Raw genomic sequence first — 17,615 nt, 5'->3', positions numbered from 1 at the left:
AGATGTCAGATTTTCCAGGACAAAATATACCTACAGCCGTGCATAGTACTGAACTTTAACCTTTTTTGTACATATAATAGCTTATTCTAGTAACATTTGAATTGCTTATGCTACTTCACATAACATATTGAGGAGTCATATATAAAATAACCATTTTATGTGACTATTGAAGTAAATTAGGGAATAAACTCTCAGGACATTTGCTATGTCTTGATTTTTTTCACAGGACACAATTGCCTACAGGGGGATTGTTACTCACAAAGTGGGACAGGTGGTGACCCTAGTCATTCTGCAAATATCCGGACAGTTGAGTGTTATGGCACGGACCTCTGTAATACGCTGTTGTGTTCTGGCACAGCAGTAGCTCAGCATTAAAGACTGCAGTCGGAACATGCTGACAGACAGTTGGGTTTCAGACTTCATACTCCAGACATTAATGCCAATGTGCAAACTGTTATTCTATCAAATTCTATGTTTCTAAGAGATATGTTTACAGATTGTCCCTGAGTTTGGACCTTTGTCTCACTTATATTCATGGCTCTGTCCAGATATCTTGTTCACACAGGTTGACAGGTATGGTCAGTCACGACTGCACACAGTCAGTGTCCCTCACACTTGATCAGGGTTGACCTGTTTATGTAGTGTCTTCCTTGCCCTCATGCCGTTTTCCACTTTGCAAATGTGTGCATTATATTCTCCCTCCTATTCGTGTCTGGACACGTGCGTCACGGGAAGGTATTTTATCCTGGGTGGTAGGTTATGCATGCCTACTTAGGGCTGGACAGTGTCATGGACCTCCACTGCACGTTCTGACTTGTGTCCAGATATCTACTGGATTGGACATCATGTCGTCATACCCATTCTACTATTTACACAAGTTGGTCATCCCATGAGGGATATCCCAAAAATTGGTCAAGACCAAAACAAGTTAGATATCATAGATTTTTGTGGCTTCACGAAAACGTGCAGGGGGTTTTACCTGCAGGGGATACATGGTTTGCAATCCTGACACTGCCTAGGGAGACAATACCTACTACATATGCGTAGGGGTCACTGTGTCTAGCTGTTTCTGCAACAAACCAGTGGACCAAGTACGGATGGATTTGGTGGACATTCTGGTATAGTGGCAGGTTGTGTGTTGTGGAGGGTATGCTGGGTAGGCTATTATGCATCCAGGTGTGTTGCGTTTGTTAAGGCCAGTTCCATCAGGACACATCTGTGGGTATGTGATGGTGCTGTATCTATACATTTGTCACGCATATTTCCATATTCATATGTTTGTGGGATTGTGTTCTACACTATGGCCTGTCTGCTTGTCTTGCAGCTGTTTCTACATGAGGTTGTCTTTCTTTCCACTTCACCCGCTACCCCCTCATACATCTCCAGTTCACCTTTTCTGCATATGACACAAGTATCGCCTTTGTGGAATTTACCATTAAACACACACACATCACACTCGAATTACTCACACCCCATAGAGCACTACTTTGGTTGGTGGCCCATGACACGGCCACAGTTACACATTGACTACCATACATGTGTCGGGTACCTTTATGGTTGTGTGAACTACCCTACCATGTTTGCTTTCCACATGCTATACCTCACGCACATGGGTACACGCCCTTACTTCACTTTCATTACTTGGTTGGTGTATCCGGGTACTACCTGTTCGACTGTGTCACATACATGTACAGATTATACAGCTGCCTTCCGGATTTTGCCAGCCTGTTCTACTCATTGGTAGGATGGCACCTTTTCCTATGTCCAAGCTATTCCTTACACATGTCCGACTGTTATGGACATTGCCTTCCCACAGTCAACGATTGTGTTTCCACCTTTTCAATTGGCCACAGTGTGACGTAGGGTTACCACCTGTCCCACTTTGCGAGGGACAGTCCCTCTTTGTGCAGTTGTGTCCAGACATGTAATTGTCAACATTGAAAATGTCCTGAGATTTTAGGACAAACATATTTCTTATATTTTATGTGATAGTTGCATTAAACAGTTAATTCTGTATCTGAAATACCTGACTGTTATGAGAAACAAAATAAGCAACTAAAATGCTACAGGAATATGCTTTTCTGTAGGCAAAACAGTTATGTTCTGTCCTTTGTACTGGCTCTGGGTATGTGTCGGCCTGTACAGTCTAATGTCTGTACCAAACATGTCCCACTTTGGCAATTTGTAAGGGTGGCAACCCTACTGTGACAGTTGCGGTGAACACAGCATATTTTACATGCCGACACATACCCATGGTCAGTTCGGCAGATAGAACTTACAATTCTTGCCTATATCAAAGCTTATTCTTGTAGCATTTCGGTATTTTATTCTGTTTTTTATGACATTTATGTATTATACATCCAGTGAAATATGCTTAATGCAACTATTACATGACATCTATGGAGGAATTATATCCTATATTTTCTGGACATTTGCCAGTTTTACATGTTTGTGTCAGGACACATCTGCCCACAGAGGGACTGTCGCTCGCAAAATGGGACAGGTGGTAATCTTGGTCGACGTTACGGATCATACTGTTCCTTTCAGTCTACATGTGTCCGTGTTGTTATGGCTCGTTTATATGCTCCTTCTGTTTTGTTTACATGCATATGCTATTTCCTATCACATTTGGTATGTGAAATACGGACATACCTTTTGTATGTGACTATTACATGGCATTGTGTGAACTACCACTCGTGCACATTTCCTATGCACGTGGCTGTGGCGGCTGCATGCCTTCATTATTATGCATATGGCGCGACTACTCCACATCTATGCCACACGGCCGGCGGAAGCCTTATGCTGGACTTGCGCCAAGCTTCATTAATCCGGGGGTATGTTTCAGAAAGAGACTGAAAGCATTTCGATCTGGACATATAACTTACCAGCAATCTGCCTTGTGCTCACATGTAAGTTTTAGCACTGTGATATCTTGTAGGAATAGTTAAAGCTAGTAAAGATTAATTAGTTATTTTTCTTTGAAATCAGACCTGTCCTACTGTATTATTTTAAGTTTCTGTGTGATGTAGTAGTTTTGTCTTGTGTTTTAATTATGTATTATTAAATATTTTTAAAACCTTCTACATGTGGCTGATTTGTGTAGAGATAAATTATGCTTTAGAGTAAATTATATATTTATAGAGTTTACTGTCTAAGCCCTTCCAATAAGCCTTAGACTAAGCCTTAGTTACATTACCATTGGATATTAATATTGCACAGTAATAATTGGACACCCTTTTAAGGGCTTTTTAGTAGCTGATATTATTAACTGGGTGGTGGCAGTAGGGTAAAGGGGCACATTTGGAGAATCTGTGTCAGCCTTTCCCAGGAGTGTCTGTGAAGTTGTATAAATACTTATCTCAAAGTGTGTGTATGTTATATCAGCTACTTGGCAGGGACATGAAGCACTGGTTGAACAGAGTGGGTACAGAATGTTTTAGTTTGCCCAGTTAGGCTGAGAGCTGGATCCTATAGCTGTGCCAGTGGGGAGTCTTATTGGGGACCTGGTGAGCAAGGGAGCAACCAGCCTCAGACTGACTGTGATCTCTGTGTGCACTTAAGGGAAATTGTACTTTACTGTGTGTATTAGTTATCCTTTCCTCTTCTAGGAGACAATTTCCCTGGTGTTAGTGGTGAGGATTGAGACTCCTTGATTGCTGGACCAGGGCACGGTCCTCACAAGTGTTTGGCAGTGGTGGGATCTACTTCACATACTAATTGGCTTGTAGTGGTGTGGGTAGAGTGAATTCCTGTAGCTTATGTACAGTGATCTCTAAAAGTGTTTTGTACTTTAAAACAGCCACGCAGTGTATACTCAGAGTTTAGATCACAATTGTTTTATTTATTTTGTTAGCGTTGGTCAGGGTGAACAGGTAACATGTCAGCAGAAGAGTATGGAAAGCTGACAAGGGGCCAGCTGGTGGAGATGTGCCAGGCTAGGGGACTGGTGCATGGAAACCTGACTAACACAGACCTGATTGCATCCTTGGTTACAGCTGTATCAGAAAACAGCAGCCTGGAGGACAATTAGACTGACAGTTTAGATACAATATCCTCTGAGAATGGACAGCTCAACCTTTCTGCAGTGGACTTAAAAATCCAGCTGGAGCTAAAGAGACTTGAGTTGTAGGCCAGGCGTATGGAACTAGAAACAGCCAGGAAAATGAGGAGTCTACAAGATGAGGAAAATAAAAAACAGAGGAGGCATGAGAGGGAAATGCTGACTCTTCGCCAGAGTCATGGAGGTAATGGGGAAGGGAGTAACCAGACCCCAGAAGCACAAAAGGTTAGTAAATGTATTCCACAGTTTAAAGAGGGAGATCATTTTGATAGCTTCATTCATATGTTTAAGCGAGTATGTAAACAGTATGAAGTTGACCAAGGGCTCTGGGTACAATTCCTAACCCCCTTACTCCATGGTAAAGCTGTAACTTCTTTAGCAAAAATGCATGGCACTGACTGTTTTGATTATACTGCTGTAAAAGACTTTTGTTAGAATGTTTTAAGCTAACACCTGAGATGTATAGGACAAAGTTTTGTGAGCATAGACGCAAGGCAGATGAAAATGTATGTGAATATGTTGTTGAACTGAGCACTTTTTCCATAGCTGGGTGAGTGGATGTCAGTTCATCACTTCTGAAGGGCTGGCAGACCTTTTGGTAAGGGAACAAGCCCTTAGCACTTTGCCTGAGGACATGAGGATCTGGTTAGCTGATAAACAGTGTGCTACATCAGAGGAGTTGGGGAAGAAGGGAGACCTATACCTAGCAAGCAGGGCAGCCTTGCACAGGAAAGGGACCCCCAGTACTGTTTATGGGACTATAGAAACCCATGGTGGGCAGCACAGACTACCCCAACAGAATCTGCCAGTAGCCGGGGAAGCCACTAGTTCAGGTACATGCTCAGGAGCTAGGGTTAAATGTTTTGAATGCAACCAGTGGGGCCATTTGGCATACAGATGTCCATGGAGGCAAGGTGGGGAACAGAAGGTGAAAGAGCCAGTAAGTGGGAAAGACAAAATGCCAACAGTGTGTTGTCTTGAGACAACAGGGATATGGATCTACCATCCTGCAGATGCCCTGAGAGGGAACGATTTGGATGAGGCAGTACCATGCACTTATGCAGTTAAAACCTGTGAGGCTAAGAGAAAAGCATGTGGGTCTGGTAGCCTGGGGGAGACTCAGACAGACTGCATACTTGCAGCCAGGACTGCTGAGGTGGTTACTTCAGGGAGTGAGCTACACTGTAGCAGTGAGACTGAATGTGAGCCACAGCTGCTTGTGGGTACTGATGTTCCCTTGGACAGGGTGACTGCAAAGGTAGAGGTGAGTAGTAGTACCCAGGCTGACAGTGAGGTACCGCTGTCACAGGATGCCAGACTTTCTGTGGAAGGGGATCTGGGAAGGGTTACCAGGAGATACTTGAGACAGACTCAGCTCTCAGACCCTACATTGCAAGGCCTGAGGCAGGTAACTAGGGAGGCACCTGATTCTCAAGAGAAGGGGGAATCTGTATACTGGAACAAAGGGTTACTGTACAGATAGTGGACACCTGAGGGAGGGCTAGAAGGTGAGAGAGTACAACAGTTGGTAGTGGTTAAAGCTTACCATCTGGCACTTCTAGCCATAACCCATGATATTCCCTTTGCAGGTCATATGGGCATAAAACATAAAAAGAGGCATATTATGCAAACTTCTATTGACCTGGAATTTCCAGAGATGTAACAGGGTACTGCAGGACCTGTGAGCAGTGCCAAAAGGTAGGCAAGGCAGAAGACAAGGTGAGAGCTCCTTTGATGCCTTTGCCTCTGATAGAGGAACCATTTCAGAGGGTAGCTATGGATATTGTGGGTCCTCTGAATACTCTAAGTTCCACAGGGAAAAAGTATATCCTAGTGATTGTAGATTATGCTACATGATACCCTGAGGCAGTGGCTTTGTCTTCCATTGAGACTGAGAAGGTGGCAAATGCTTTGCTAGAGATTTTCAGCAGGGTAGATTTCCCAAAGGAAATACTGTCTGACAGAGGTGCCAATTTTATGTCAGACCTACTGGTTTGTCTGTGGAAGTCCTGTGGGGTGAAGCACATGAAGACCACCCCCTACCATCCCCAGACTAATGGTCTTCTTGAGAGTTTAAACTCTACAATCAAGTCCATGCTACAAGCATTTGCAGATCAGTTTAAGAGGGAGTGGGACAAATATTTGCCCCATCCGTTGTTTGCTTACAGAGAGGTTCCCCAGAAATCCACTGGTTTTTCACCATTTGAGTTGCTGTATGGGCATAGGGTGAGGGGTTCTCTAGATTTAATTTGAGATGAGTGGGAAGGAGAGTGTGAGTCTAACAAGGAGTCTGTTGTGGCATATATCCTGAACCTCAGGACATAGGCCTGGCCCAGGAGAACCTGGCAGAAGCCCAGCAACAGAAAAAGGTGTGGTATGACAGGAATGCTCGAGCTAGAGAGTATGATGAAGGGCAGCAAGTGAAGGATCTCATTCATGTCAGACACAACTAGCTGCAAGCAGCTTGGGAGGGACCCTACAAGGTGGTAAGAAAGGTATGTGATGTTAACTACATGGTGGAAGTGTTAGGCAGATGGCAGTGGCACAAATTGTACCATGTTAACATGATGAAACCTTACCATGATAGGGAGGCCCATGTGCTGAGCATTTGCAGTGGATTGCAGAAGGAGTCTGAGGGAGATCTGGGGATTGATCTCAGTGAGGTTTGGGCTGACACCTTAGTGGAAGGTGTAGCAATGTCCCAATAGCTATATCCTACCCAGGTTCGAGAAATCCAAGCAGTGTTGCAGGAGTTTGGGGGCATGTTCACAGGGAAACCAGCGAGCACCTACATGGTGCAGCACCAGGTGGATACAGGTCTTCAAAGGCCTATCAGGCAGACCCCTTATAGGGAGCATGAGAGAGTCAAACAGACTCTGAAGGAAGAGGTACAGGAGATGTTGGAACTAGGGGTGATTCAAGAGTCCAACAGTCCCTGGGCCTCATCAGTAGTGCTGGTGCTAAAGAAGGATGGCAGCACCAGGTTCTGTGTGGATTACAGGAAATTAAATAGTCATACAAAGATGCTTACCCCATGCCTAGGACAGTTGAGGACCTAGAGCAGCTTAGTGGGGCTAATTATCTTACAACCATTGATCTTACCAAGGGTTATGGGCAGGTGCCCTTGACTCCCAGTGCTAGAGAGAAGTCAGCCTTTGTGACTCCTTTTGACTTGTACGAGTTTACAAAGATGCCCTTTGGGATGAAGAATGCCCCAGCGACTTTCCAGAAGCAGGTATATCATATCTTAGCAGGAACAGGAGGGTTTGCCCTTGCTTACATGGATGATATTGCTATCTACAGCCATTCCTGGCAAGAGCACATTCAGCGTGTCAGGGAGGTGCTGGGCAGACTACAGAGGGCAGGGTTGACCATTAAGCTGAGCAAATGTCAGGTGGGTATGCCCGAGGTCTCCTACCTAGGACATAGAGTGAGGAGTGGTAAGATAAGGACAAAACATGCCAAAGTGGAAGCTATTTAGGCATGACCTGGACCTGTTACCTAAAAGCAGGTGAGGGCATTCTTAGGGACAGCAGGGTACTAAAGAAAGTTCGTTCCCAGTTATAGTACCATAGCTGCTCCCCTCAGAGACCTGATAAGGAAGAACAGGCCAGATAAGGTAGTGTGGACCCCAGCATGTGAGCAGGAATTTCAGAAGCTTAAGTAAGCTTTGGGAGGACCGCTTGTATTAGCCAGTCCAGACTACAGCAAAGACTTTGTTGTGCAGGTGGATGCTTCAAACTATGGGGTGAGGGCTGTACTTAGCCAGATTTCTCCAGAGGGAGAAGAGCACTCAGTGATGTATCTCAGTCGTAGGCTCCAAACTAGGGAGAAATGCTATACAGCAGTAGAAAAGGAATGTCTAGCCATAGTGTTGGCACTACAAAAACTTAAGCCTTATTTGTATGGAAGAAAATTCACTGTGATGACAGATCAAAACACTCTAACATGGTTAAACAGAGCCAGTCAGCAAAATGCCAAGTTGCTAAGATGGAGTGTGGGGTTGCAAGCATATATGTCAGTGCAGCACTGCAGTGGGAGTAGCAATACTAATGCAGATGGGCTCTCAAGACAGGAAATGGGGTGAAATACACCCAGGTAGACCTGATAATCTCAAGCGATGTTTCTCAAGGGGCACTTGAAAAACTTGCTTGAGTTTCCTGGGGGGAGAGATGTGAAAATTGGGGAGAGATGGACGAAGGCTGCCAGCCTAGTCAAATAGAATTTAATACATAATTTTATCATTTGTTTAAATAAATGTAAAATACAGGCATGTGATTTTAAATGAAAGAAAAACACTGTAAAATGTGAACTTCAAGATTGTTACAACATTGCCCCCTTGCTGTAAAGAAAAACTAAGTCAAGCCTTTCAAATGTGTCTTTTGAAATTGAAATGATTTTATGACTTTCTTTGATCTTTAAAGTTGGTTCCGGTAAGGATGGCTGAAGACATTCTGTCTATTGTGTTACCTAAGGACTAATTGCTAGAGTGTATATGTGAAATGCCTTTTAGTGTTGTATTCTCCTGTGCAGGTGTTAGCTTGCTAAATAATGTAAATGGAGTTTCTATTAGCCTGGGAACTCAGAACAGGTGTTAAGATGATGCAATATGAATACTGGGAAAACTTAAGTGTCAACATGATATAATCTGGGGAGGACCCAGAGACATGTTTGTTAGTGATGTTTTATAAACTATGTCTCAGAAAGAGACTGAAAGCATTTTGTTCTGGATATCTAACTTATCAGCACTCTGCCTTGTGCTCACATCTAAGTTTTAGCACTGTGATATCCTGTAGGAATAGTTAAAACTAGTAAAGATTTATTAGGTATTTTTTAATCAAACCTGTCCTACTGTATTATTTTAAGTTTCTTTGTGATCTGTGAATTCTTAGATATCTCTGTGGTGTAGTAGTTTTCTCTTCTGTTTTAATTATTTACTATTAAATATTTTTAAAACTTTCTACCTGTGTCTGATTTGTGGAGAGATAAATTATGCTTTAGAGTACATTATATATTTATAGAGTTTACTGTCTGAGCCCTTCCAATAAGTCTTTGACTGAATAGTCACATTACTATTGGATATTAATATTGCACAGTAATAACTGGACACCCTTTTAAGGGCCTTTTAGTAGCTGATATTAATAACTGGGTGGTGGCAGTAATTACTACCATATAGTCTTGGCAAAGGGGCACAGTTGGAAAATCTGTGTCAGCCGCTCCCAGGAGTGTCTGTGAAGTTATATAAATACTTATTTCAAAGTGTGTGTGTGTGTGTGTGTGTGTGTGTGTGTGTGTGTGTGTGTGTGTGTGTGTGTGTGTTGTGTCAGCTACTTGGCAGGGACACGAAGAACTGGTTGGACAGAGAGGGTGCTGGAGGTTTTAGTTTGCCCAGTTAGGCTGAGACCTGGATCATATAGCTGTGCCAGTGGGGACTCATATTGGGGACCTGGTGAGCAAGGGAGTAACCAGCCTCAGACTGACTGTGATCTCTGTGTGCACTTGGAAATTGTACTTTTCTGTGTGTATTGGTTATCCTTTCCTCTTCTAGGAGACAACCTCTCTGGTGTTAGTTGTGAGGATTGAGGCTCCTTGATTGCTGGGCCAGGGCGTGGTCATCACACATACCTTTGCAATTTTTGAAATAGGAAAGTTCTAAACTGCATACCTTCTCCCTGGCTTTAGCATATTTCCAATTTCAGGTCACTGATTGTTTTTTTGGACTTTGTCTTGGCTCTTCCAGCTCTGTAGATTTGAGTCTAGATGACCCTTTTTCTTCCAGTGTACAATCCTCCTCTTGCCACTAGGTGGAGGCATACACCAATTGAATGTGACTGTAAAGTTTAAAACAAAAAAGACCTGCAGTAAATTCTCTAACCAATCTCATGCCTTGTGTATTGTATTTCTAATTCTCTCTGCCCTACACTACAGATTCTGTGGACTTTTCCACCTCGTTCTCATTTTTTTTCCTCCAGTAATCCCATATGTATACCTTTTCAATTTTTGAAATAGGAAAGTTCTAAACTGCATATCTTCTCCCTGGCCCTAACACAATTCCAACTTCATGTCACTGATCGCTTTTCTGGACTTTTTCTTGGCTCTTCTCGCTCTGTAGATTCAGGACTAAATGAGCCCATCCTCATCTCACAACTAGGTGGCAGCATACACCCATTGATTGTAACTATAAAGTATAAAGCAAAAAAGACCTGCAGTAAATTCTCTAACCAGTCTCATGCCTTACATATTGTATTTATAATTCTCTGAGCCCTACAATACAGATTATGTGGACTTTTCCATCACTTTCTCATTTTTCCTTCCAATAATCCCATATGTTTACTTTTGCAATTTTTTGAAACTGCACACCTTATCCCTGGCTGTGTCACCTTTCCAACTTCAGGTCAGAGATTGTTTTCTGAACTTTTTCTTGGCTCTTCTCACTCTGCAGATTCAAGACTTGACAACCTTCTTCTTCTTCTTCAAGTGTACCACCCTCATTTCACCTGTAGGTGGCAGCATATGATTGTGGCTGTTAAGTTTAAAACAAAAAAGACGTGCAGTAAATTCTCTAACCAGCCTGATACCTTATGTGTTGTATTTATAATTCTCTTTGCCCTGCACTACAGATTCTGCAGACTTTTCTACCTCTTTCTCATTTTTCCCTCCAATAATCCCATTTCTATAGTTTCCAATTTTTAAAATAAGAAAGTGGTAAGCTGCATATCTTTTCCCTAGCTGTAGCACTTTTCCAACTTCAGGTCACTGATTGTTTTTCTGGACTTTTTCTTGGCTCTTCCCACTCTGTAGATTTGAGTGTTGACGAACCTTCTTCTTCCAGTGTACCACCCTCCTATTACCACTAGGTGGCAGCATACACACACTGATTGTGACTGTAAAGTTTAAAACAAAAAAGACCTGCAGTAAATCCTCTAACCAGCCTCATGCCTTATGTATTTATAATTCTCTCTCCCCTACACTACAGATTCTGCATACTTTTCCAACTCTTTCTCATTCTTTCCCTCCAACAATCCCATATGTATACCTTTGCAATTTTTAAAATATGAAAGTTCTAAACTGCAGACCATCTCCCTGGCTGAAGCACCTTTCCAACTTCATGTCACTGATTGTTTTTCTTGACTTTTTCTTGGCTTTTCCAGCTCTGTACATTTGAGTTTTGACAGACCTTCTTCCAGTGTACCACCCTCCTCTCAACACTAGGTGGCAGCATGTAACCACTGATTGTGACTGTAAAGTTTAAAACAAAAAAGACATGCTGTAAATTCTCTAACCAGCTTCATGCCTTACGTATTGTATTTATAATTCTCTCTGCCCTACACTACGTATTCTAAGGACTTTTCCACCTATTATTTTCCCGTCCAAAAGTCCCATATGTATACCATTGCAATTTTTGAAATAAGAAAGTTTTAACCTGCATGAATTCTTCCTGGCTGTAGCACCTTTCCAACTTCAGGTAACTACTTGTTTTTCTGGACTTTTTTCTTGCCTCTTCCTACTCTGTAGATTAAAGTCTCGTTGAAACTTCTTCTTCAAGTGGGCCACCATCCTCTCATCACTAGATGGCACCATACACTGATTCATTGTGACTTCAAAGTTTAAAACAAAAAAGACGTGCAGTAAATCCTATGACCAGTCTCATGCCTTACGTATATAAGTCTCTCTGCCCTACACTACATATTCTGTGGCTTTTCCACCTCTTTCTCAAATTTTCCCTCCAATAATCCCATATGTATCCTTTGCAGTTTCTGAAATAAAAAAGTCCTAAACTTCATACCTTCTTCCTGGCTAGAGAACCTTTCCAACTTCGATTCACTGATGGTTTTTCTTTACTTTTTCTTGGTTCCTCCATCTCTGTAGATTTGAGTCTCAATGAACCTTCTTCTTCTTCTTCCAGTGTACCACCCTCCTCTCTCCACTAGGGGACAGCATAGACCCATTGATTGTGACTGTAAGTTTAAAAAAAAGACCTGCAGTAAATCCATTAATCAGCCTCATGCCTTGCATATTGTACTTATAATTCTCTCTGCCCTACACCCCAGATTCTGTTGACTTTTCCACCTCTTTCACATTTTTCCCCTCCAATAATCCCATATGTATACATTTGCAATTTTTGAAATAAGAAAATTCTATACTGAATACCTTCTCTCTGGCTAGCGTTGCCACCCCTCCATTTTTTTTCCGGAGTGCCCGGAAATCAGTAGGGCACTCCGGTTCTCCGGTTCTTGCTCTGGGAGTGGAGGCGGCAGGCAGGCTCGCTGGCCAGCGTACGTAAAAAAATAATAAAATTCCCGTCTTGGACTCTCGGTTGATTGGCTGCTTGCTGCAGAAGAGGCTCATGCAGCAAGCAGCCAATCAACACGTAGATTTGCAAGTCAAATCCCCGCAAAGCCCGCGAAAATTAGTGGATAAAAAGCGGCGCTTCAGCTACTAATTTTACCTTTTACTGTCTCTACTGTAAAAGGTGCTTAAGGTCTGAAATTTCTTGCTGGTTCATTCGGGACGTCTTCGGTGGATTGCTGGTTTTATTTGCTGCTGCCTGGAAGGATTGCCCTAGCCCTGCTGCTGCCTGGAAGGATTGCCCTAGTCCTGCTGCCTGCTGCTGCCTGGAAGGATTGCCCTAGCCCGGCTGCTGCTGCCTGGATTGGAAGGATTGTCCTAGCCCTGCTGCTGCTCCCTGGAAGGATTGCCCTAGCCCTGTTGCTTGCCTTTCTTGCTGGAGTCTTGCCCTGGAGAAGTGCTGTGGACTGGCCGACTGGGTGGTGGTGTGTTCCCCTGCCTGCCTGCTGCTTGCTGGCCCTTTGTTAGCTGCCTGTTCTCTTCTAGCTGAGATCTTGTGTAAGTAGCCCTGCTGCTGCTTTTTCTGGAGGTAAGTGGAATTTTTTTAATGGATGAATTCTTTGGAATTAAGGTAGATTTTCAAAGATTAGTGTGACAAGGGGAATGAAATATTGCCAGCACAGCTACTAGTGAATTTTTTAAATATTAAATTTATATTAATTCACTATCTGTGCTGGCACTATCTCATTCATTGATGGTGACAAGATGTGTGTAACTGTATCTAGATGTTCAACATGTGGTGATTATTAACTAGAACAGTTTCTAATCTGGTTTTGGACTTGGTTACAGTGAATATATAATGACTTCATGATTTGTATAAGATGCTTGGACTGTACATCTGTCTTTTCTAGTCTGTCATCACCGTGATGTTTACCTTGACCTGTGTTTCTTCCTAGGGTGTCTATGTACAGTCTTCATATTATAGTGAGGCTTAAATGTAGCTTTTTGTCTAGTTTGTCATCACAACTGTTTACCTTTTATCTGTGTTTTCTAGGGTATAACGTCTATACCAAAGCTTAGTTCATTTGATGTTACAGTGAATATATGACTACATGATTTGTATAGGATGCTTGGACTGTAGAACCGTCTTTTCTAGTCTATCATCACCGTGATGTTTACCTTGACCTGTGTTTCTTCCTAGGGTGTCTATGTCGTACAGTCTTCATATTATAGTGAGGCTTAAATGTAGCTTTTTGTCTAGTTTGTCATCACAACTGTTTACCTTTTATCTGTGTCTTCTAGGGTATACCGTCTATACCAAAGCATAGTTCATTTGATGTACAGTGAATATATGACTACATGATTTGTATAGGATGCTTGGACTGTAGAACTGTCTTTTCTAGTCTATCATCACCGTGATGTTTACCTTGACCTGTTTTTCTTCCTAGGATGTCTTTCTAGGGTGTACAGTCTTTGTATTATAGTGAGGCTTAAATGTAGCTTTTTGTCTAGTTTGTCTGTCCTGTTTGTCTTTATGCAAGTTATTACAATTGTAGCCAGAGGGTATGATTGCTGAGCTGCCATGTATTTCATCTTTATCTTGTCAGTCCACAGTATGCCTGAACTTTCTTGCTGTGTTCAGACTCAGCTGGATAACTTTTGCACTGGGTTCTACATAAAAGTAGAGGGTCTTAATTTGGTGCATTGCTGTAGTGTCTGACCCATGTGTTTTACACACAGTTGAATGCCTTCTGTGCATATTCTGCTGTCACACCAGGTTCATGTAACAGCTGCAGAAAGTCCCTCAGACAGGAGTTGCTTCTGCCTTTCATTGCTTTACCTTCACTATAATTTTTCATGAGGAGTCTCATTTTTTTTTCCCTATACCAACTTGGTATTACTAGGGTGTGAAAGTCTGGAGATTCACATGTGAATGTGAACTCTGACTAGTGGCTACTGACTGACACAGGCCCCACCAGGCACTGGTGTTGGTCACAAGTGTTTTGCTTTTCTATTAATAGCTGTTTTGGTTTATTGTAGTGTTGAGCAAGGATCCTACACGAATCATGTTCAGGAAAAGGTCAATGGATCATCAAGAAGAGGCTGAAAGCATGTCTCCTAAGAGGTTTTTCTGCAGTTATAATAAGGTGTGGGAGCAAAGCTACTCATGAGTGCGACCTGTTCCAAATGCAGATGCCATGGCAAAGTGCACATCCTGTGGAACAACTTTCACTGTAAATTGGGATGGGGAAAAGGCACTGAAAAGCCATCAGAAGTCAGACAAACATCATCAAAGCCTTCAGCTCCAGAGGCAGAACCTCATAATGACCAAGTTTATTCAGCCACATAGTGTAACCAGTGAAGCTTCCAAAGTCACTGCAGCTGAAGTGACAGCAGTCTATCATGGAGTGAAACATGGTCACTCATATGTATCCATAGATTGTGGAGGTAAGCTGGCACCGACAGTCTTCCCTGATTCTACTTTGGCTTCGAAATTCACCTGTGGGAAGACAAAATCTGAGAGTATTGTCATGAATGTACTTGCACCTCATTCAGAGGAGCTCCTTCTGCAGGAACTTGGCAATTCCTATTTCTCAGTGGGATCAGATGCATCCAATAAAGGGAACAGAAAAATGTTCCCTTTAGTTATTCAGTACTTTACTCACACCCATGGCACACAACAGAAACTCCTTGATTTCTATGAGGATCATAACGAAAGTTCTGAATGTATCTTTACTAGAATAAAGGACATCCTTGTGCATAAAGTACAAAACATTGCTAGCTATGCTGCAGACAATGCCTCAGTCAATTATGGAAAGCACAGGTCTGTTTTTAAAAGTTTGAAATCTCACATCATTGCAGCAAACTGTTTATGCCATGTAATACATAACTGTGCCAAGCATGCAAGCAAGGCCCTTGCAAAGTTTGATGTGGAGACTCTGGTTTTGAAAGTACATAGTGAGTTTTCAGCATCTGCTAAAAAAATGGCACTGTTGAAAGGCTTCTATTCTTTCCTAGACCATGACTTTAAGGAAATAATGCAACATGTTGAACAAGGTGGCTGTCTTTGTTCCCAGCTGTGGCAAGGCTGGTAGAATGTTGGCCTGCTATTAAAAGTTATTTTATTAGTCAAGGGCCTGAGGACTGTCACTCCCTTATCTGGAAATTTGTGGAGGCCGATGAGGATGGAATCAGTGGGGATGTGTCTGAGGCAGAGTGCTACATACATTTCATGCACTACATCCTGCAGGTATTCCACAAGTCTATAGCAAAACTTGAAAGTAACACTCTCTCTGCTCCAGAGTTGTACACCGTGATGAAAAGTCTAAAAGATGAGTTGCAGAGAAGGCTAGATGACCAGTTCTTTGGTACTAAAGTTTCATCTGCCTTACAGCACTTTACTCAGCTGTCGCAGCAGGTCTGTAGGACCTTCTGTGATTTTACAGTAAAGCACTTTGTTACCTACAGAAGTGGTTTGACTATGATAATAGTCCCTTTAAAGCTATGCAGGTCCTCAGCCTCCAACATCCTGTAACTTGGCCAGAACTGCATACAGTTGCAGACCTCTTCAAATTGGATGTGGACATTGAAACACTTTATTCAGACTACTGTACTTTAACTGCTGCATTGCCAGCCCTGTTACAGATGACAGAGGCATCTGTAAGTGATCGCTGGGTGACTTTTTTTAGTAAAGCTCCAGACTGCAAGCCACTTTACAGACTGGTGCAGTTTGCTCTTTCAATTCCCCCCCCAGCAATAGCTTTGTGGAAAGGGTTTTTCACTTATGGGGAATGCGTGGACTGATGTAAAATAGAATGCTTGTGTCACTTGTGAAGGCAGAGTTGCAGGTCAAGCTAAACTTTAACATGAGTTGTTCGCAATTTTATTCATTTGTGAGAAATAACCAGCCATTACTTGAGGCTGCTAGATCAAATGCCAAATATAGCTTCAAGTATAAGCAATGATTTCTAGCAAAACTGAAGATACTTTAAACAGTTGCTTTTCTTTTACTATTGTGTGTGGTGAACCCTTAATGTACTGCTTTGAATGAACTGGTGTTTTTAATATCTAATTGTATTTCCATTTTAGTACTACCTGTGATATGAGACTTGGGCTTAGTTTTCCCATGCTTGTGTGTGATGTACTATTGCATGTAGTGAACCTTTGAAGTATTGCTAAATAAAGTTTTTTTTTAATTTACTTTTGACCCGTTGCACATTTTTCTACTTATTGGTAACTGTATGTGATATTAAAGACTTATGCTGAAGGGTGCAGGAGTAAAGGGGTGTGGCTATTAAAGGGAATGGGTGTGGCTTGATTGTGTACGGGGCGGGGCTTGTTTGTCAGGAAATGGCACAGTAGAAAGGTGGCAACCCTATCCCTGGCTGTAGCACCTTTCCAACTTCAGGTCACTGATTGTTTTTTCTGGACTTTTTCTTGGCTCTTCCCTCTCTGTAGATTCAAGTCTCGATGAACCTTCTTCTTCCAGTGTACCAACCTCCTCTTACCACTAGGTGGCAGCATACATCCATTGATTGTAACTGTAAAGCTTAAAACAAAAAAGACCTGCACTAAATATTCTAACCAGCCATATGCCTTACATATTGTATTTATAATTCTCTATTCCATACACTACAGATTCTGTGAACTTTTCCACCTCTTTCTCATTTTTTCCCTCCAATAATTCCATATGTATACCTTTGCAATTTTTGAAATAATAATGCTTTAAACTGCATAACTTCACCCTAGCTGTTGCACCTTTCCAACTTCAGCTCACTGATTGTTTTTGTAGACTTTTTCTTGGCTCTTCCTGCTCTGTAGATTCAACAAACCTTCTTCTTTAAGTGTGCAACCCTATTCTCGTCACTTGGTGGCAGATTACACCCATTAATTGTGACAGTAAAGTTTACAACAAAAAAGACCTTTAGTAAATCCTCTAATGCCTTATGCCTTACGTATTGTATTTATAATTCTCTCTGCCCTACACTACGTATTCTGTGGACCTTTCCACCTCTTTTTATTTTTTTCTTCCAATAGTCTCATATGTATACCTTTGCAATTTTTGAAATAAGAAAGTGCAAAAATACATGCCTTCTCCCTACCTATAGCACCTTTCCATCTTCAGGTCACTGATTGTTTTTCTGGACTTTTTCTTGGCTCTTCATGCTCTGTTGATGCAAGGCTCATCAAACCTTCTTCTTCCAGTGTACCACCCTCCTCTCACCACGAGGTGGCAGCATAAACCCATTGATTGTGACTGACAAGT

This window comes from Protopterus annectens, chromosome 8.part0 (genome assembly GCF_019279795.1).
Source record: "Protopterus annectens isolate FY-2018-M chromosome 8.part0, PAN1.0, whole genome shotgun sequence".
NCBI lineage: Eukaryota > Metazoa > Chordata > Ceratodontiformes > Protopteridae > Protopterus > Protopterus annectens.
Note: the sequence above shows the minus strand (reverse complement) of the source record.